This window comes from Rhinopithecus bieti, unplaced genomic scaffold, assembly GCF_001698545.2.
Source record: "Rhinopithecus bieti isolate Rb0 unplaced genomic scaffold, ASM169854v2 scaffold_22548, whole genome shotgun sequence".
Classification (NCBI taxonomy): Eukaryota; Metazoa; Chordata; class Mammalia; order Primates; family Cercopithecidae; genus Rhinopithecus; species Rhinopithecus bieti.
The window spans coordinates 1,656,526-1,676,816 of NW_016810469.1; the positions used below are offsets into that span (position 1 = coordinate 1,656,526).

The 20,291-nt window shown below is 49.2% G+C and overlaps 1 long non-coding RNA gene across 3 annotated transcripts; it reads right to left on the reverse strand.

Moving 5' to 3' along the window:
- Positions 1-775: 775 nt before the first annotated feature.
- LOC108542196 (uncharacterized) lies at positions 776-13,744 on the reverse strand. 3 transcript variants are annotated; one of them, XR_001889187.1, is made up of 4 exons: positions 13,672-13,744; positions 13,219-13,432; positions 1,096-1,267; positions 776-856 (listed from the first exon to the last, which is right to left on the reverse strand). It is a non-coding gene; the product is annotated as an uncharacterized LOC108542196 (long non-coding RNA). The 3 variants fall into 3 exon arrangements; XR_001889188.1 differs by lacking the exons at positions 776-856; positions 1,096-1,267 and adding exons at positions 5,739-5,963; positions 7,880-8,283; XR_001889186.1 differs by lacking the exons at positions 776-856; positions 1,096-1,267 and adding an exon at positions 12,767-13,100.
- Between the last annotated feature and the right edge of the window lie 6,547 nt (positions 13,745-20,291).

Here is a 20,291-nt window from a genome sequence, read left to right on the forward strand (position 1 = left end):
ACATAAGCTGCATCTGCCACTTAAAAGGCATTTCTGAGAAGTGCAGAGGCGGCAAGAGTGTGCAGAATTGTCGGCGTGTGGGGATTAGCAGGCCGGCACGTTTCCTCCTGCAGGCAGCCCTGCTCTGCGGCGCTCAGAGACACAAGGCATTTCAGGAGAAGCATCGTCCAGGCATGGAGCAGCCATTCAAAGGAAACCCAGGGAAGGCCATGGGAAAAGAGTGGCTGCTTTCTAGGAATGCTAGGCTCCGCACAAAAGGAGCAGGGTCCCTGAGGATCCAGAGTGACCAGTGCCCAGCTCGGGCTGGGGCTTGCCATCAGCAGCCAACTGCTCTACTGGCATTTCAAGAGCCCCAGAGAAATTCTGCAGTTACCACCACACCAGCTTGTGAGGTTGATACTGCTATGATCCCCCTTCTACAGCTAGGGAAACTGAGGCTTAAATGAAAAGAAATCATTAAGAGTGTGGTTAGAACATGAGCGCTGGACCACACTGATTCAAATCCCAGTTCTACCACCTTCTGGCTGTGTGTCCTTGGGTAATTCCCTTGGCCTCTCTGAACTTCAATTTTCTCACCCATAAGGTGAGAGAAATAATAGTACTTCTTCTCCCTGTGGTAACTATGGGAATTAGAAGAAAAATGTAGCTAAAGTGTCAGACTCGTAATAAATCCTCAATAAACAGTAGCTTTGATTATTATTAGATTATTCAGGTCAATTCAGTTCAATATTTATTGACTACTTAATTGAATTTATTAAAGTATATTGTCAAAACAAGCCAGTTCTTTTCTCCCAGTTGATGATAATGTCGAACTCTGCCCTCTTCAGCCGGTTGTTCTGCCATTGGGTGGTTGCAACTATTGAAACATATAAAACACAGGGAATGATCCAGCAATGCCATTATGGGGTATATACCCAGGAGAATATAAATCATTCTACCATAAAGACATAAAGACACACCCATGTGAATCTTCGTCACAGCACTATTCATAATAGCAAAAACATGGAATCAACCTAGGTAACCCATGGGGTTGGGTTCTAAATCAGCTAGGGGTTCCGGCTGCAGGTGGTATCTATGGATACTGAAAGGCCTCACCTTGCCAAAGTCATAGGAGACGATGCTTCTCCTGAAATGCCTTATGTCCTGAGCGCCACGGAGCAGGGCTGCCTGCAGGAGGAAATGTGCCAGCCTGCTAATCCCCGCACGCTGACAATTCGGTGCACTCTTATCACCTCTGCACTTCTCGGAAATGCCCATCAGTGACAGACTGGATAAAGAAAATGTGGTACATATACACCATGGAATACTATGCAGCCATAAAAAGAGGAGCAAGATCATGTCCTTTACAGGGACATGGATGGAGCTGGAGGTCATTATCCTCAGCAAACTAATACAGGAACAGAAAACCAAACACCACATGTTCTCACTTATAAGCGGGAGCTAAATGATGAGAATTCATGAGCACAAAGAAGGGAACAACAGGCACTGGGGCCTACTTGAGGGTAAAGGGTGGGAGGAGGGAGAGGAACAGAAACGATAACTATTGGGTACTAAGCTTAGTACCTGGGTGATGAAATGGTCTGTACAACAAATCCCCCATGACATGAGTTTACCTGTATAACAAATCTGCACATGTACCCTGAATATAAGTTTAAAACAAATAAATACATATAAATAAACACAGGCAAGCTGAGCCACCTCAAAGGCACCTGTCCTCTTGCTCCATCCTTGGAAGAGGGATTGAGAGCTATCATACACGAGGCTCTGCCTGTGCTGGGCTATAGGGAGGTCTAAGTGGGAGAGGTCCCAAGGACTGAGGAAGCGGGAGGCTAGAAGACCAGATGTTGGAGGGGGACTTGAAGGAGCGAGAAACTGGAGGTGAGCAGTGCAGGTCGGAGTTTGGAAGTCAGCCTCAGGAGCTGAGAGATGGGAGGTGAGCATCAGGGATATGGCATCAGAGAGGAGACTCAGAGTGTCAAAGATTAGCGTGAACCCTGAGAGGTCAGGACTGGAGGTGAGAGTTGGAAGTTAGAGCCTAGATGGGACTCCTGGAGGTCAGCTGTTGGAGGAGAGGCTTGGCAGGTCAGAGTCAGAGGGAAGACGGTGGTGACAAGCTGGGTGTGTTTCTCAGGAGGTGTGTTAGTTTCCTATTGCTGTTGTAATGGATTATCACAAATTTAGTGGCTTTAAAATAACACACAATTTAACAACTTGGGATGTATTCCTTCCTCTAAAAAAAGAAAAAAAGAAACACAAATTGATCTTCTTCTGGAGACCGAAAGTCCAAAATCAGCTTCATGGGGCTAAAGTCAAGGTGCTGGCATTCTGTATCTATTTCTGTCCCTCCTCTTCGCTTTTCTTCCCCTCCCCCTTCCCTTCCCTCCCCTTCTCTTTCCTTCCCCTTCCTTTCCCTCCCTCCCCTTCCCTTCTCCAGGATGATCCCGTGGTGTCCCTGGTGGATCCAGACAGTGGTGGGGCTGAACTGTTTGGCTTTGAATCAGTCCAGCCCCTGGAGAACACCATTGTAAAAGCACATTTCCTGCCACCTGTTATTCATAAACTCAAGAAACATTTATTGAGCGCTGAACACTGAGCTCGGTGAAAAGGATCCAGCAGTGAGCTAGACAGAGGTGGTCCTGCCTTGGGAGACTTTGTGATCTGGCGGGACGCTCCTAGACCTGTGCCAGTGTTTGCAGGTGCAGGCTCAAACTGGCTCGTAAGAGTCCATGGTTAATTTTTCAAGAATGTGCAAACCAGCTGTTAAACACAGCTAGACACAGCTATTATTAAAAATTAAATTATATTAACTTACAGTTAAATAAACTGTATTGAAACAAAGGTAATCAACACTCAAAACTCATCATGTCTTCATTATTGTGCTATATTTCACGCTCGTTGATGCCCCTGTACGTTATTTATGTCTACTGAATCTGTATGGTGGAAATACCACAATGGTGCACTGCTGTGTATCTCTTCCCAGCTCCACTCGGTGGCACCAACCTTGGTACTTTGAAATTGTTAGTATTTACACCATGGAGCCTAGTACATGCTACACATCATGCTTTGTTTTAGAGAGATATATATTTTATTTTTTATTTTATTTTATTTATTTATTTATTTTTCAGATGGAGTCTTGCTGTCGCCCAGGTTGGAGTGCAATGGTGCAATCTCGGCTCACTGCAACCTCTGCCTCCCAGGTTCAAGCGACTCTCCTGCCTCAGCCTCCCAAGTAGCTGGGATTACAGGCACCTGCCACCACACCTGGCTAATTTTTGTATTTTTAGTAGAGACGGGTTTTCACCATGTTGGCCAGGCTGGTCTCAAACTCCTGGCCTCAGGTGATCCACCCGCCTCAGCCTCCCAAAGTGCTGGTATTACAGGCATGAGCCACTGCGCCCAGCCACACCATGCTTTTTTTTCTTTTTCTTTTTGAGAACCAGTTACTAAACATGTGTAGCACACTACTGCCTGTTCCCCACTGCATAGTCCGGGTCATCCTGAATCTTGATTGTCTTAGCTTCAGCTGGAAGTTTTTTGATGGAGTTGGAGTGGAAGGTGGGTCCTTGTCGGGGAACATTCAGAACCTCTTGTTCCTCCTCAGAGGCCTCTGGGTGAGTGTACAGGCATGCAGGCCCTCAGTTCTCCGTCTCCCAGGCAGGGGCCACTTCTCTGAGGTTCCGGCCTTACCTCCTCCAAATAAAATATAAGCCTGGCTGCTCCATCAGAAAACAGCTGTTCCCACAAAGCTTGCAGGGCTTAATTCCGATTATAGACACAGCTGGACCGCAGTTCACATGCCAACATGTAACTAACTTTCACTTTACTCACATTCTCAGGAAAATTGATGATTTTCTGCCGTTTTATTACACTTGATAATAATTTAAAAGGCAGGTTTAGTGCATCCATAAAACTGACTTTGCAACAAGCTTGTGATGTTACAAAAATATATTTGGCCGGGGCCTATTGTTTGGAGTTATAAAACAGAAGCCAGGAAGGGCTTTCCAAAGGGGCTGTTCATACCAGCATCCTTTGCCTCGGAACCCCAGCCCATCATTGTCCCACTTCTGGGAGGTGGTGAGCTGGCCTGGGTCTTTTTCCTGCACAAGCCCACCTCAGTCAGACTGAGTAGGATGATCTCTGCCTCCATCCCTAACAATGCTCACTAAACACTGACACTGGGAATCATCACCCAAGTTCTGGGGCAGGCATGCACCAAACACGCTGCTGGGACCCACCAAAGGCAGTGCTGGATTCCGAAAGGGAATTTATAGCCGGCTAATCAAAGCTTAATTACAGCAGCTCAGCGGGCTCCAGCAGGAACTCAGGCCGAAATGGTTTTGCTAGGAAACTTTTTATGAGCTTAAGCAGAAGCAGCAAATTAGCAAGAATGAGAGGAAAATCATCCTGCCTTAACCATGTCCCTGAGCTGAGAATCTGCAGAGTCACCTTGCAGAGTGCAGTTCTGGGTGGCCCAAGAGGTGAAGACGGGGGTGTGGGAACAGCCTGGGTGTGGTCCCCTGTTGTCCATGGGCTGGAGCTGCATGACTTATGCTCCCCGAACCCCCCCACCCCACCCGCACACACTGCGGTGAGGATCAGGAGGCAGCCTCACATCTCTTCTCACCTCTCACCTCTTCTCCATCTCCACTGCCCCCCACATGGCTAAAGGACATCACACAACCTCGTGCAACCATGTGGTCTGGAGAGTCTCCTCATTCTTAGACATCTACCTCATCTGAACTCTCAGTTCCTCCTAAGTGCATCTGATCCATAAACTCTTCCACCTCTCCTCTTCCATATTTTAAAATGTCTTTCCTCTTACCAATCTGCATTCCGCCACTCAACTAACTCCTTATCTCTTGTTCAGCCAAGGACCTGCCTTCCAAATCCCTCCCACTCCCCTGCAGAAAAACAGCCTCCAAGTATTATCAGGAACATCTCCAAATCCCACTCCTCTACACCTTTGCACCCACATTTTCCTGCATCCACATCCCACTTTCTTCCTCCCTCGCTTCTCTGAGGAAAAACAACTTTGTAATCATTAAAAGGCACAAAAAACCTGGGTTTGAATATTGTCATTGCCACTAATTAAAATGTATTGCCACTAATTAAAATTAGGCAAATAATGTAGCCTCTCTGAGCCTCAGCGTCCTCATCTGTAAAATGGAAATAAGAAAATCAGTAACATGAGGTGGCAGTAAGCCATTCCATTAGCTAATCTATGTGCCGTTAAACACCACACTTGCACATTGTAACACTCAAGAAATGATAGGTATGATATTTAATTGTAAAACAGACAGGAGAAATCCGCAGAGTTTACAGCTGCCCCCTAAAAAGAGGATCTGGTTTCTAGAAAGATGAATGAGAGTTTTCAGATCCCTGTGTCTATTATCAGTGGTCACACCCAAAAGGGGCTGGCTCTGCATGGGGAGAGAGTCCAAGGGAGAGATTGCATGAGGCCAGCAAGGAAGAAGAAGAAACAGAAACTGGGGCCTTGGGACAGCAGGGAGCCTAAGCCTGGCCAGCGCAGGAGCTTCCTGCAGAGACTGGAAGACAGCAGAGCTCCCAGGGGTAGAGAGCAGGTGCGGGGGTGTACAGGGCTGATTTCAATTGTCAGTGAAAGTAGGCTTCTGGAATTCATCACTTTATTCACAAATTAAGAAAGGACCAAAACATGCTTTGTGCTGTTCTAGCCCACGTAGATGCTTTCTTTCAACTTTATGAACTTCTCTAACAATGAATAAAACCACTCTGGCATGACAGGCGCCTGTATTATTCTGTGTGGATTCCTTATTCCTAATGTCATCAATTACAATAATCAGATCACTGTAACACCGGGTTGGAGCAGGGCCGTTGCTGAGGGGCAGGCAAGCGAGACCGTAGCTGTTCAGAACCACTCGCTCTTGTTTCTAAGGCACTGAAAGACGACTGGAAAATGTGATTGCCCTTAAGTTTTAAATTACCTGCAATCATTAAAATAATCTAGTTCATATTCATAAAGCTGTGATTATATTTTACATACCCAGTAAACACTTTATGAGAAAAACCCACAATTCTGCAGTGAAATAGAGAGGCTAGATCTGATGGAGTCAAAATTCGAAGACGTGTTGGCGTGAAATGGGCCCAAAACACTGAGGTGGGGGTTGAACATTGACCACGGAACATGTTCCCTGCCTCTGTGGTGTGCAGTGGGATGAGTTTTTGAAAGGTTATTAGACAGATGAGGAACAGAAGAGACAAGGGGGAAGAGAAAATAGCCCAATTCCAGTACTTCCAGAGTTTTCCGAGGCCCATAGGTATCTCTTGGCTACCTCCATCCATCCCACCGGACAACAGCGGTGAAAGGTCATGGTGCCCTAAATTCAGCACCATCATGTGCACCCTGGGACCCCTGGAGGAAGAATGCCTCTTACTCTTGCTTGATAGATGGGGAAATTGAGTCTCAGAGAGGTTAAGTGATTTTCCTAAGATGGCACAGTAAGTGGGGAAGTCAGACACCACCCCAAGATCTATGTGACTCCAAAGCCCACACCCCACATTTGTTGAGGGGTCTTGTCCAAGGACACATGGTAGTGAATGGCAGACTGGTGCTCTCCTGGCTGGGTAACATGTGGGGCCTCACCACCCAGCCTCTTCCAGATCCAGGTGCTTCTTACTGTGCCTTTCAGTTACTTTTTATTGTGACATGATCCAGTCACCTCCAGCATTCAGTGGAGCGCCCCAGGTGAAGCATTGAGGGCAACGCCCACTGGACCCCATGTCTGAAGCAAAGCATTTTGCAAAAACCCTGACTTGAAAATATATATATATCATCCATTTCCTTTTTTACCAAGATACATTTTTGACACCAATGAGGCTTAAGAAAGCCCAATATAACATCCCTCTCTTCCCACCAGAATCAGACAAATGGAGATCAAAACTCCAGCTTCGGTGCACAGGAGAACACAGAACCTCTTCCCCGGAACTACAGATCTGCCTCACCCAGGCAGAGCCCACTCAGCTAGTGAAAAAAAAGATGCAGGGAACCTTTCTGCAGGCAAGCAGAACCCAGAGAGAGGAGGGTAGGGAGCTGAGCATGCTCAGTGCCTTCACCCAAACCCACCAATCAAAGGAGTTCCTCCCCTTCCCAAGGGGAGGCAGGGGTGAGCAGTGAAGAGCTAGGTCTGGGAGATGTTTCAGTGGAAATGCTTCTCCCTGCAAACCAGAGCAGTGGTAAATGATCACTCCTCCTGCCCCACAAACAATAAAGACTCTTTAGATAAAGAGAGAAAATCATTTCTAATCCTTTGGCTCTTCACTCTTCCCTTTTGCGAGTGCGTTTGGCTGCCCTGCACATTTGATATGATTGCATCAGTCATTGGGCACTGATGCCATTCAGTGTCAGCTGTGGTGGGGATCTCCCAGGGCTGCTCAGTAACCATTGTGGCCATATCCACTGGGTGGGAGAGGTTCCACGGGGCAGGATCCCATCATTGAAGTACCCTCCATTCCTTACTGATGGGCTGAGGGCTGCTTCCAGATGGGTCATCACGAATAATTCTACAGCCACCATGGTGTACATATACCCTTTAGCCTGGCCTCAGCCATTCTTCCCCAGGTGTGCTGTCTACCCAGACTCCCACAAAGTCCTAGGATGACTGCAGTTGGGAAATATACAAAGGACCCAAGGAAATCCCATCCCCTTAAAGTTATAGAGACAGAGGTGAGTTTTTCAGGTGTGCACTCTGAGGACCTTAGCAAATAGTAGGCATTCGTGGGAAGGGGCCAGGGCTCCACTGGGCATAAAATGGCCAGCACTTTAAGTAGCTTCTGTCTGCCCCACTGTAGTTCCAGAGCCACTCAGGGAATCTTCTCACTCATTAGGCATCGCTCCACATACCTGCAGCCTGCTGTGAGATCCAGGGACCCCGTTGTTGGCATCCCACAGCCCCAGAAGGTAGACAGGTCAAGTGACACCTGGTGCTATGGTTTGAATGATAATGTCCCCTCAGAATTCATGTGTTGAAACATAATCACCAGTGTGACAATGTTAAGAGGTGGGGCCTTTAGGAAGATGATTAGGTCCTGAGGCCAGAGCCCTCATGAATGGGATGAAGCCCCTTACAGAAGACGAGTCACTCAGCGTCTCTCGCCCTTCTGCCTTCCACAATGTGGACGTGAGAGCACAGTGCCATCTCCAGAGCAGAGAGCAGCCCTCCCCATTCAACAAGGCCAGCACCTCAGCATCTCACTCTGGGACCCACGTAGACAGAGCACAGCCACCATCTGGATCATTGCTGGTCCCTGTGGCAGAGGGAAGGAAAGTTTGGTGAATCGCTCTCTGGTTCTTAAAGATTCACCTACTATGCCCACTCCTACTTCCCTGGCCAAAACAAGTCATGTGATCACCCCCACCTTCCAGGACTGAGCAAGTTCAAGACTACTCTGTGCCCAAGAGAACTGGAAAGATCTGGTGGGTAACACTGCCAGGCCACCCATCCAGCCCCCCTACCCACCCTGCACCTGGCTCTGTATTGGTATTGAGCAGAGACATGAAGCCCGGACTGCTTTCTAGAACTGTGCTGTCCAATGCGGTAGCCAGCTGTGCCTGCTGAGCGCTTGAAATGTGGCTAGTGCAAATTTAAATGTGCTCTAAACATAAAATCACACACCCAATTTCAAAGGCTTGGCATAACAAAAAGAATGTAAAATATCTCGTTTATGCCTTTTCATTTTGATTACATATTGAGATGACATTTGGGATCCATGAGGTTAAGTAAAGGATGTTATTAAATGTAATTGTACCTGTTCCTTTTTTTTTTTTTTGAGACAGAGTTTCGCTCTTGTCACCCAGGCTGGAATGCAATGGCACAATCTCGGCTCACTACAACCTCCGCTACCTAGGTTCAAGCAATTCTTCTGCCTCAGCCACCCAAGTAGCTGGGATTACAGTCGCTGGCTACCACGCCCAGCTAATCTTTGTATTTTTAGTAAAGACTGGGTTTCACCATGTTGGCCAGACTGGTCTTGAACTCTTGACCTCAGGTGGTCCACCCACCTCGGCCTCCCAAAGTGCTGGGATTACAGGCATGAGCCATCGAGCCTGATGTATTCCCTTTTTTGATGTGACTACTAGAAAATTTTAAAATTGCATTTGGGGCTCACATTAATTTCTATTAGACAGTGCTGCTCCAACACCTCTGATCCCGGCCGAAAGTGAGACAGAGCTTGCATATGAAATCAAGTGGATCCAGCCGTGAGTCCAGCAGTCACTGGGGGTGGGGGTGGGGTCCTCTCAGACTCAGCATCTGCCCAGCCACGACTTTGACTCCTTGACAAAAACCTCGTGAGCCCTCCCTGAAGATGGAGCCACTGCCTCCACCCTGGGCTGGAACCTCACTTTCTGCCCTCCCTGGGGGCCCCCTTACTGCATGACACAGGCAAGCCATGGGGTATGGCAAGGAGCATCTCTGCCACAGTCTGATGCCCAAGGAACTGCAGCCAAGAAGGCACAATCGCCTGTGGAGAAGTGTTAATAAATATTTACCGAGCCCTTTGACAGTGCCAAGAGAGAGTACAAATCAGTCCCAGCAGGCGCCGAAACGAGTCTCCTGAGGCTGGCAGCCAGAGGCGCCACCACACAGGGCCGGAAGCCCACTGACCTCCAGCTGCTTGTACCTACCCTGAGTGGCCCAGGCAGTCCCGTTTACAGAAGCTGTGAAAGAGGACAATCTCTCACTATTGATTTTGTGCCTCTCCCTGCGACCGCCGCCCTGGGTAACTCACAACGTATGGATTTTTCTATAAACCCTAAATTAATATCTGCAGCAGGTGGGAATATACTGCTGCCCGATGCGGTGAAGCCTCCTGGACCCACTGGGCTGAGGATTGGAGGACACGCAGCCTGTGACTGTCCTTCCTGTGCCTGGGTCCACAGGCTGACCTCTGCTTTTAGCAGTCAGCAGACTGGGGGCATGGAGGCTGGCCTGCTGGGCTATGCATCCAACCCCCGCCCCTAGCTGGGATTCTTGTGTTCTCTGTGTTTGAATGAGGCTGTGCATACAGGAGTTGTGAATGCAGGTCACCTCAGGGCCCTCCATTCATTAAGGAGAGACTCTCTGGGATGGCAAGGAAAGAGCGGGGACTTGGCATTTACTGAACTTCAGTTTACTCCCAGCTCCACCCCCAGCCTGCAGTGTGGCTTTGGAAAGTTACTTCATAACCTCTCTGTGCCTCTGTTTCCTATCAGTAAAATGGGAATAATATCATTTATTCCCATCAGTTAAACGGAAATAATATCATTTATTCCCATCAGTAAAATGGGAATAATATCATATTAACATAACATTACTCCCAGCTCCACCCCCAGCCTGCAGTGTGGCTTTGGAAAGCTACTTCTTAACCTCTTTGTGCCTCTGTTTCCCTATCGTGTTAAAATGGGAATAATTTCATATTAACATGACAAGGTTGATGTCAGGATCATTTATTTGTACAGCAAATGCAAAACAAGATCATTTCACTTGAGTAAGAGCTACGAAAGAAATAAGCTAGGTGACTTTGGTAGACTCCTTGAGGTAGGGTAGCCAGAGGGGATGTCCCTAAAGAGGTGACATTTGGGCATAGAGCTGAAGGGTGGGAAGGCACCAGCCACACCAAGAGCTAGGGAGAGGGAACAGCAAGTGCAAAAGCCCAGAGGAGGGTAAAAATAAAGGAAATTTGACTACGGAAATGTACACAGCATTTCCCCCTGCAGGGAACAGAAGCCCAGGGGTGTGAAGTTCCCACTTTTGCTCTGAGGGGAGGGACACCTGCTAGGGCAGTGGGTAGAAGTGGGGGATGACAGAAGAGAGAGGGAGAGTCCAGTCTTACAGATCTCCAGCCCCCATCTTCTGGGTCCAGTCACAGACCTGCTGGGAGCCCTGTCTCCTGAGCAGGGAGACAGAGAAGCAAGGCACTGCCCTGGGGGTGAAGAGAGAGAGCTCAAGCCAAGTAAACGTTTGCTGCAAATGCTTCTAATCCTATTGTCTTTAATAAAACTGCTAATTGGGTTTGGAAATCTCCTCAGAGCCTGGCTGAGCCAGTGGGTTGCTTAGCTCCTTTCCAATCCTTCCCCACCCAAGATATCTCCTCTGCTTCCATGAATTAATTCAACCCAACATTTCAGGGTATAGAGGGAGGAGACTGTGTTATGCGTATCTACCTATCATTCATTCACTCACATTTATATTTAGTGAGCATCTACTATGAACTAGATGTTGCCCAGGTTGCTGGGGATACAGCAGCAAATCAAAGAGACAAAACTCCCTGCCCTCGGGGAACTTCTGTGCTAGAGGGAGGAGCTAGGCCAACAGTGTGTAAATGGGGTGGTAAGTGCCTAGGGTGAAAATAACCAGGGCAGCAGGATGGGAAATGGAGAGGAGGGTTGTAATTTTAGATCAGGTGGCTGGGAAAGGCTTTGTGGAGTTGGGGACATGTGAAGAGCGGCATCCATCAAAGAAGATAACGGGTGGACATCTGGGGAAGGGCCTTCCAGGTAGAGGGGACAGCCAGTGCAAAGACCCTGACATAAGAGTGAGCATGGCATGTTTGGGGAACAGCAAAGAGGCCAGTGTGGCTGCAGCAGAGTGAGTCAGGGGAGAGGATTGGAAATGAAGCCAGAGAGGTGATGGTATCTCACAAAAACCCTTCTACCATACCATAAGGTACATACCATCAGCCCCCTTTCACAGATGAGGCATGGGAAGATTGAGGGAAAGAAATGTTTAGCCCACGCTCAGGTTGCAGTATGCTCAGAGTCTGGGTTTAAGCACTTGTCTCTATGAGCACATGTCTCTATGACATCACTGGATGTCATCAACAGGGAGGGACAAGAGCAGGGATGCCTCCCTCACCACCCAGTGGCACCAAGTGTCAGCCAGTTGATATTGTTCTAGTATCATCCTACTTTATAGAGGCAGAAAAGGGTGAAGTCAATTGTCTGAGGCTATGCTGCCAGAGAGTTGGGCTTCAAACACAGATCTGTCTGACTTCAGTGCCCACACTCACACCAGGTTGCCACACTGGTCGATCCCTGCATTTTGACAAGATAGGCACTCAGCCCAGGAAGAGGGGGCTAGTAGGAGCAGAGCAAGGCACAGATCCCAGCCTCCTGGGATGTGGCCTGGGATTCCATCCATCCGTCCATCCATATTTCTGTTCATCCATTTATCTATTCACCAGTCCATTCATCCATCTATACTTTTGTCCATCAATCTATCCATCCATTCATCTATATTTTTGTCCATCCATCTATCCATCCATTCATCTACGTTTTTGTCCATTCATCCATTCATCCAGTCAGTCAGCCTTCTATCCGCGAACATGTTTGTCTGGCTGTGTACTGGGAACCTGTGCATGGGCCACAAGCAAAAGTTTTCCCTGCAGCTCATGGGGCTGACAATGAGGCTGACCCTTTGGCTCACCTCCCTGCCACATTCCACACTCCAGAGCCCACCAGGCAGCCTCACCCACCAGATGCCCGTCAGAACGACACATCCTGGGACTTCTTGTCATTTCCTGTCCAAGATTCCATTATGAGGTGTGATTGCTGAAGTAATAGACAGATAACGGATCAGTCCGAGTCCCGCCTGGCGCACCGGGCAGCTGCCGGGTTTTTCCCATTAGCCACAGGGCTTGACGGACAGTAATGGATTTCATACTGATGCTGGAGCCTGTGGCGGATAATTCCGTGATAACAGTTTATCACCNGTCAGTCAGCCTTCTATCCGCGAACATGTTTGTCTGGCTGTGTACTGGGAACCTGTGCATGGGCCACAAGCAAAAGTTTTCCCTGCAGCTCATGGGGCTGACAATGAGGCTGACCCTTTGGCTCACCTCCCTGCCACATTCCACACTCCAGAGCCCACCAGGCAGCCTCACCCACCAGATGCCCGTCAGAACGACACATCCTGGGACTTCTTGTCATTTCCTGTCCAAGATTCCATTATGAGGTGTGATTGCTGAAGTAATAGACAGATAACGGATCAGTCCGAGTCCCGCCTGGCGCACCGGGCAGCTGCCGGGTTTTCCCATTAGCCACAGGGCTTGACGGACAGTAATGGATTTCATACTGATGCTGGAGCCTGTGGCGGATAATTCCGTGATAACAGTTTATCACCCACTGACGGGAGGTAATGGGTAATCACCAGGAAGAAAGCAAACCCATCAGGGAGCCCTGGCCTCCACCCAGCCTGGCTCTACCTTTGTTGTGCCAACTGCCACTCTCCAACTCGAGGGCCGACTCCCGTCTGTGTCCTGAAGGATGGCAGAGCTGCTGGTCCACTGCGCATGTATGTGTCCAGGCCAAGCCTGGCTGGGGTGCCCAAGGACTGTTTGCAAAGACTCTCACAAGAGATTCTTTTTTCTCTTTCAGCAAGCCCCGGCCACCTTCCTTCCCACTGAGACTTGCAGCAAACTTGGGAGAAGAAAAAGTGAGGGTTTCAAGGACAAAGCAACCAGTACATCCTCTAGTCCAGTCCTCCTGTGCACAGCCCCAGGCTCCAGGCCAGGATATCAGAGGGAGACTTTGGCCACAGTGTGTGTGCCCCGGCCGTGTTCTCTGCATCCTAGAAACCACTCACTGGAGCCAGGGTGGTGATGACCCCCTGCCACCACCTTCCATCTCCTTGGGGGGTCCCCTGCCCCCATCCTCACCTTTATAAACACTTGAGCATGCCATCTGTCCCTCACCAGGACTTCCCCAACAGACACTGTCTCTTCCAAATCTGCAGAAAAAAATAAAATAAAATGAATGGATACAATTTCCCCCCATTTCAGAATGTTCCCCTTTTTAATTTTGTTTTAAACATCCAGGTCCTCCTTGTCTCTCACTACTCAGAGAGAATAAAACAAATCAATGAGCACCAAATGATGATTAGTGAGAAACTTACATTGGGCTCTTCTTGCTCAGTTCTGCCTGGGGTTTCCTTGAACTTGTGTCCTTGGGCACGACTGGGATTTCCCAGTTTTTTAGAGGGTGTACATCTCATTAAATTGAACATTTCTAAGTCACTGCAACTAAAAATTCTTGAATTATAACCCCAGTTTCCTTTGCAGAATTCATATCATTGGAATTTTAGCAGTTTCTGTGGGTTCCCAAGACCCTCCCCACAAAGAGCCAGGTCTAGAATCTCAGATCTGGGCATGGGGGCACGGAAGTGCTGCAGTCATTGGCTGTAGACAAGAAGCTCCCTTCTAAAGACCAAAGGAGGGCCCAGGAAGCGCTACCTATGCTCAGGAGATGTGAGGAGCCTGGGCCCAGGGGATGGGTGCTCACAGGCGGGTGCAGCTGCACTGGCCTTGAAGGATGGATAGAAAGGAGGCCTCTTTGTTGAGGGCACCACCGGAGCTTATTAAATATGGATTATGTGCCAAACACCTGTCCAAGTCCTTTACAAACAGTGCCTGATTTAATCCTGACACCATTCTAGGAAGGGAGTTACGATGATCAATATCACCCCTTTTTCACAGATGAGGAAACTGAGGCACAGTGATGTTAGCTAACTGTCCTCAGTCATACAACTAATCAGCAGAGAAGCCAGGACTCAAAGCCAGGCAGTCTGGGTCTAGAACCTGTGTCCTAACCACGACACTGTGCTGCTTCTTCCAAGCAGCCGTGGCCACTTGAGGCCCTGCTGGGACATTCACAGCCCTAACCAGACTGTGGGCCCGGTTTCCTCTTAACAGTAGGGTTTTTCAGGGAGTGCTGGCTGGAGCTGCCTTGTTCAGCTTCCAAGGGCTGACTGTGTACTTCCCCACCCAATTCTGTGTTCAGTGATGTCAGGTAAGCAGCTTCAAATCAGCTATGGTGAGCAGGCATGTTTACTTAGATGAGCAAATACCACAAAGCAGGGCTTTTCCCCCTCTGGAGAGCCGGCTGTTGTTACCTGTTTGCCAGCACAGCACCAGTTCCTGGGGCTGGGGAGATGACAGATTCTGTGCAGGTCAGTGAACACACAAAGGAAGGAGTGGGTAAATCTGTTGGCCCCAAGCTCAGTCAGGACTGTCTTTATTCATCACGGAGGTAACGCTTGAGCCAAAATCTCATTCAGTTATGCACTCATTCACTCACTCGCTCATTCAACATGTTTATTTAGCACCAAGGTGGGCACTGAGAAGACAGAGACAGGTGCAAGGGGAGCCTCAGACCTGGGAACAGGCAGTAGCCATGCAGCCTGCTCCGTGGGCTGTGTTGGGTGAGGACAAGGAGGTGCTCCCCCCGGGAGGTGCCCAGGAGGGCAAGGTGTCTGGGGCAGCATTCCAGGCAGAGAGGCATTTGATCTCCACACTGCAGACAATGCAGTCTCTTTCCATGTAAATCTGATCGTGCGCCCTGCCTGGAGCCTGGAAGGGCTTCCCATTGTTCTTGGGTTCAAAGACTGAGATGGACTGGATGCTGAGGAAGCCCAGCCTCCTGCCCACCCCCGCACCACTTCCTCTTGGCCTCACCCCATTCCCCATTTCCAAACACACAGGCCTTCTCCTGGGTGTGCAGGGGTACCAGGCTTCCTCGTCTCAGGGCAAGTGCCCAGTGTTCCCTCTGCTTGGAATGTCATGTGTGCACACACGCACATGCACACAATACACACGTGCGTGCACACACACTCTCTCTCTCTCAACTCATTCCCCCTCACCTGGCTGACTCCCCATCGCCCTTCAAATCTCAGCTCAAATGCCATTTCCTCTGGAGCCTCCTCTGACCCTTCTATGTCCCCCAGCCCTGCCAGCCACACTGAGCCCCCACATGCTCCCAACACTGTACAGTTCTCTATGAACACACTGCAGAGTCTGGGACTGAACATCTGTTTGTGTGATTATTTGGCCAATATCTGTCACCCATTCCTAAACCAAAAGTTCCAGAAGGCAGAACCTTTGTCTCCTTTGTGCCTAGAACAGTGCCCAGTCACAGTAGGCGCTCCATAATTATTAGACAGATGAATGAATGGATGCAGTGGCACACACAGGCACAGGTAAAAGCATGAGATGTGTGAAGGAACTTCAGGTGGCTCCCTGCAGCTGGAGCCCGCTGCACAGTGAGGAGAAGTAGAGGGGAGGCTGTGGAAGGAGGGGCTCAGGTCCATCCTTCCTGGGGGACAGGCAGAGTGAATCCTCACACCTGCTCCTGTTCTTTAACTCTTGAGGTCCCAGCGCAATGAGGAGGAGGATTGGGACAGACAGACAGACAAGGGCTAGCCCAACTGCCTTGGAGAGGCCAGTAGCTGAGCTGGAGGAAGGCCACCACCCCCTCCCCCAACCCGTCCCCACCCCTGCTGGGCTGAGCACCAAGACTAATTAAACTGGATTTGCTCAGCCAGGCCCTGGAGGGGACAGCTCCGAGCACTCCAGATGGGCTCTATTTGTCAATTTGAAAACTAATCTCTGACTATTTAAACAGCAGCTTCTCTGGGCCCAGACCAGGATTAGTATTTGGCACCTTGGCTGAAGAGGGTGGGTGGCACTCCCCAGGTGTTAGGAAAGGATTTGAGGGCGAATTTCTTTCTAGAAAGAAGAGCTCAGAGCTTCTGCTCCCAGCCCACCAGCCCTGAAGGCAACCCCAGGACTGACCAGTAACTTGCTCAGCAGGGGCCTCTCCCCCAGCCTTCCTTACCTCCGGGGTACACCCCTGTCCTGGAGCCACCAGAAGCTGGAAAAATCAAGAAAAGATTCTTCCCTGGACCTTCTGGAAAGGATGGAGCCCTGCAGACACCTTAATGCTGGAGCTGTGCCTTCTGGAACTATGACAGAATAGATTTTTTTCTTAAGCCAGCAGTTTAGAGTAATTTGTGATGCCAGCTCTAGGAAATAAACTCAAGCCCTCTACTAGTCCTGACCTCAGAACCAGCTAGGTGACAACCAGGGGAGAGTGATGTCTCAGAAGCAAGCAGAGATGTCTGGGGCTCAGGCCTTGGGCTTCTCTCTCCACCCTCTCTCCCTAGATAAGCTCATCAAGGACAAAGCAGTGCTAGATGCCTTCTGTAAACTGAGGATGCACAAATGTGGGTCTCCAGCCATACCCCTGTCTCCCAACGTGAAATTCACATATACAACTCCCTGCTAGGCATTCCATTGGCCTGAGAGGCACCCCAAATTTTATGCAACCTAAATGAAACTCAGGCTTCCCTTGAGACCCATCTCCTCTCCCGCCTCCACATCTCACTAAGCAGCACCCAGCAGCTCAGACTAAAGCCATTGCCTGCTTTCCCTCATGCCCCATATCCAGGTCCTTGGCAAATCCCACTGGTTCGACCTTGAAACTATATCCAAAAACCAACCCCTTCCCCACTATGACTGCTCCTGTCCCAGCCCCAGCAACTGTCATCTGCCTGGACGGCTGGCGTGGCTTCCGGCTTCCACACTCCACCTGCTGTCCACCACCCACGGCAGCCAGCGGGAGCCTGCTAAAGTGTGACTCAGACTGCGCCACCCCTTCTTAAAAAGCCTTCAGTGCTGCAATGAACATACACATGCACGTATCCTTATAATAGAATGATTTCTATTCCTTTGGGTATATACCCAGTAATGGAATTGCCAGGTCAAATGGTATTTCTGCCTCTGGGTCTTTGAGGAATTGCCACACTGTCTACCGCAAGGGTTGAACGAATTTACACTCTTACCCATAGTGTAATAGCGTTCCTATTTCTCTGCAGCTTTTCTCTGCCAGCACCTGTTGTTTCTTGACTTTTTAATAATCTCCATTCTGACTGGCGTGAGATGCTATCTCATTGTGGGTGTGATTTGCATTTCTCTGATGATCAGTGATGTTTAGTTTTTTTCATATGTTTGTTGGTCACATTTATGTCTTCTTTTGAGAAGTGTCTATTCATGTCCTTTGCCCACTTTTTAATGGGGTTGCTTGTTTTCTTGTAAATTTGTTCAAGGTCCTTGTAGACTCACAATAGCAACGACATGGAATCAACCCAAATGCCCATCGATGATAGACTGGATAAAGAAAATGTGGCACGTATACACCAAGGAATACTATGCAGTTATTAAAAGGATCAAGATCATGACCTTTGAACTGAGGCATTATCCTCAGCAAACTAACAGAAAACCAAACAGCGCATGTTCTCACTTATAAGTGGGAGCTGAGTGATGAGGCCACATGGACACATGGCAGGGGACACACAATGGGGCCTGTTGCATGGTGGGGAGAGAGAGCATCAGGAAAAATAGCTAATGGATGGTGGGCTTTAATACCTAGGTGACGGGATGATCTGTGCAGCAAACCACCACATGTTCAGCTATGTAACAAACCTTCACATCCTGCACATGTACCCCTGAACTTAAAATAAAAGTTGAAGAAAAAAAAACCCTTCAGTGGCTTCTCAAGATCCTGTATAGTTCCCTGTCCTCACTGGGACCTGAAAGGCCAGGGCTCCTGACCTGTAGCTCCGCCTGTACCCGGGCCCTCTGCTCCTTCCCTCACTCATGGCTCCCACCCAGTCTGGTGGCTCACCCCATCCCCTCCCCTGCTCCCTCTGCCTAGAATGCCACAACCCTCTCCCAGAGTGTTCCTTCCACTCCTTCAAGTTCTTTCTCAGATGTAGACTCCTCGGAGAGCTATTTTCCAACCATGCAATTGAAAACTCTTTATCCCTTTCCCCAGCATCAATTCCCCCACCTCTCTGTTTCAGTTTCCTGTGTGTGTCTGTTTCTATGTCTGCATGTGTCTGGTCTGCATCTGCGTATATTTGTGTTTGGGTGTCTATATCTGTGAGTGTGTGTGTGTGTCTTGTGTTTGTGCCTGTGTAGGAGTGTGGGTGTGTGTGTGTGTTTGGGTGTCTCTCTATGTGTGTGTATAAGTGTCTACGTTTGTGTCTGTGTGTCTGGGAATGTTAGTATCTGTGTAATGTGTGGTGTATCTGTGTTTGGGTGTGTGTTGTGTATAAGTGTCTGTGTTTGGTGGGTCTGTGTGGCTGTGTATAAGTGTTCTGATGTTTGTTGTGGTCCTGGAATTCTATGGTGTGTGTGTCTGTATCTGTTGTGGCTCTGTGTGTTTGCTTGGTTGTCTATCTATGTATGTGATTTATCTATCTCTGGTGTGTCTATATAAGTGTTGTGGTCCTGGAGTGTCTGTGTATGTGTCTGCGTACGTGTGTGTTTTATCCACCTGCCTCCACTGCCCAGAGATAATATAACCTCAAATTGGTCTTGTTCACCACTGGTGTCTAGAAAGTTATGTGGCACATATTAGGAGCTCAAAAAATATTTGTTGAATGATTGAAGGCAGATAAGAAAGGATGTCCCTAGGCCGGGCACAGTGGCTCACGCCTGTAATCCCAGCACTTTGGGAGGCGGAGGAGGGCAAATCATGAGGTCAGGAGTTCGAGACCAGCCTGGCCAATATAGTGAAATCCCATCTCTACTAAAAATGCAAAAAATTAGCCGGGCGTGGTGGCAGGCACCTGTAATCCTAGTTACTCAAGAGGTTGAGGCAGGAGAATCGCTTGAACCCAGGAGGCGGAGGTTGCAGTGAGCTGAGATCACGCCACTGCACTCCAGCCTGGGTGACAGTGCGAGACTCTGTCTCAAAAAAAAAAAAAACTGAGAAGTGACATTTAAGCTGTGGCCTGGAAGATGATGAGAGGATAGCAAGGCAGAGTGGGAGGGTGGAAGGAGTTTCCACGCAGGTGGAACAGCATGTGCAAAGGGCCTGGTGCCAAAACTGCCAGGCACAGTTCAGAAAGGAGCAGTCCAGGGTGGCTGGAATCCAGTGAGCTGAGCAGGACAACATGGTGTCACCCCACTTAACTAGGCCTCAGTCTTGCGGCCCTTCAGCCTCCTGTGCTGGCCAGAGGTGGTCCTGAGGCTGCCCCAACTGCCCTCACTCATGAGGCCCTCCTGACCCTTGGGCCTGCAGCGTCTGTTTACTACTAAGACCAGGGGCCCAGGGTTTGCCTGGTGGGTCTCAGCCACTCCCTAACCTGGGTCAGGTCCAACTACCATGGTTTCCCATGAGTCAGATCTGGGCCTTCCTGTCCCTCCTCTGTGTGTAAACACAGCCTCACACATTGTCCCACCATGCAGGGTGAGGTCAGCGGCCTCAGTAGAAAGCCCAGGTCTTCTCTGCTGAAGCATCCCCAGTGGCAGTCACTTCCTCCATGTGTGACTTTGCCTCTCTGGGCCTCACTTTCCCCATGTATACAGTGATGAGTTGGGACCTTCCAGCCAAGACAGCCAGGTTCTAAGCATTTTCCCCAGAGTAGAAAAGTATTAGCATTACCAAGGCCTGAATACCCAGCCCGAGTTTCAGGACCCTCACCAACACTTACTGG